Below are 2,156 nucleotides of genomic sequence, written 5' to 3'. Positions count from 1 at the left end.
CAGAGAGTTTTGAGCTACTAGGCGGCTACCTGCACTGAAATCTTAGTGCACGGGACTTAACTGTTACCCTGGGCATGTACGACTCATGTGTGCTGGGATCACGCACTATATCCATGGTACAGCCGATCTTACAGAGTATTGAATCTCATTACGTGTGCACAAATTTTTCACATTAAGTCGCCCGTTTATTGTGATACCAAACACTCACTAATATCTACAGTATCATGCCTTCTATAAAGTTTTAGACATCTCAGTAACTTCATCCACGTGAAAAACGAATTGTTTTGTTGCAAATGCTACAGTCATAGTAACGAATTTCGTTTGCACCGGCGAAGCAATCCTCGAACTTTATGGTGTGTTGCGATTAACACATGGCTTTGTATCTGTGAACACGAGAGTATCAGTACAGATACTGTTGATATGTTTCATACTGAGATATGCTAAATCCAAACAAAAGTATGCCATGTATGAAACCTTAAACGATAAATCTTCCAATGAAATTATGTGTCACAGAATTATTTGAAACAAAGTTTCTAATGGCACATATCGGAAAACTAGTTTCGTTAATTTTTCCTTCATTCCTAATGAGCAGCTTAGGCCTTCTGCAGTTGCAGCTTTAGTCCCGACGGGCTATAAATATAATGCAGAACAGCCTATTAGCTTCTTATCATTTCATTTAAAAAAGCTCCTATCTCTCTTATCTGAATAAGATTCTTGTTGCTCGTAGCGCCAGTATTTTCCACTTCTCAAGAGGATAAAAGCCTATTTGTGCTCAATTAGACCTCATTAGACCTCCTCTGACCTCGCCAAGTGAAAATAAAGATAAGCACTATATTACGCTGAAGAAGAAGAGATTCCTACTGCAGTGTACCATAGGTGGCCCGCCCGGCTAGCCATTGGGGGCCGAACCACACAGTAACCCTGGGTTCGGTGTGGGGCGGTGTTGGGGGTGAGTGGACTGTTGTAGCCTGTTGTGTGGTTGTGAACCACTGAGGGATCCTGCGTGGACGAAGCCTCTCAGTCGTTTCCAGGGCCCCACTCCAATGCAAAATAGTACCATAAGTGAGTGATTTGTTATAGTTGAAACTATAACCTTTCGTCGTTACATCAATACAATAATAATTTTCGTTCTTCGTTTCTAAGACGTTTTGGTTACACCTAGTACAATTTTGACGCAACGATAAAGTACTGCTGAACAGCTCGACCAAAGACTCCGTTAAGCAGTTGTGTAGGCCTATTATGACCGAGTGGGGTGATATAAAACGTTGTCTATGACAAGGCTCTGGGTATCAATAGCACAAATTTTATTCCTCATACTGGTTCTGCCTTTCAAATACTCAGCCCCTTCTACAGAAACATGATGCAGCCAAATGTTAACGTCCCAAAGCTGTACAGTCCAGAATCGGTATGCCAATCACGCTGAATCGCTGTGAGCATTGACACAAGCTTCCCACAGACGCACCAAGTTGAAGATGCCCGTTTGGTAAAACAGTGTCCTGCTGCGTGGAAAAGTCTGTAACTGCCTGCTGCACATCCTCGTCCGATAGGAATCGTCATCCCTTCGAGGTAATTTTTTTTATTTTTTGAAGGAAATAATGGCGTGATAATCGCATGGGGAGGGATATGGACTTTCAGCAGGTGATCGAGTGTCTCCCTCTTGAGTCTCCCAGTTGAGGTTGGCCTCCCAGATCGATTGGCGTCTTGTGTCAAATCGCTACTGGCACAGAACTTGGCGCACCATTCCACAATGGCGGTTTTCGACAGATACGCTTCTCCGTACACATTCTTCATTCTCTGATGGATGTCTACTGGTGTCTGCCTTTCGGCAGCCAATAAAAGAATAACTGCATGTTAGTCCTATTTGGAAGCATTTGGTAATAGCGTCGCCATAGTTCACGTTTGCGCATTTACCGAACGCACGTCGGAAAGACATGAATGCCACGCTAATTCCTTGCCTGCACGTCGGTGTTTCTATACTCGCATCGGAGTCGCGCCACGTTGTTTATACGCTGCAGCAACGCCCTCATACTGAAACTTTTATGATCGCCCCTTATAAATATAGGTCCTTGGATGCATGCATACAACCGTCTTGTACAAGAAAATTGAAAACTGTAGACTTGTTCAAAAGACGCTGCAGATCACAGGTATACTAACGT

The sequence above is a fragment of the Schistocerca americana genome, chromosome 1 (assembly GCF_021461395.2).
Source record: "Schistocerca americana isolate TAMUIC-IGC-003095 chromosome 1, iqSchAmer2.1, whole genome shotgun sequence".
In the NCBI taxonomy this organism is placed as follows: Eukaryota; Metazoa; Arthropoda; class Insecta; order Orthoptera; family Acrididae; genus Schistocerca; species Schistocerca americana.
Note: the sequence above shows the minus strand (reverse complement) of the source record.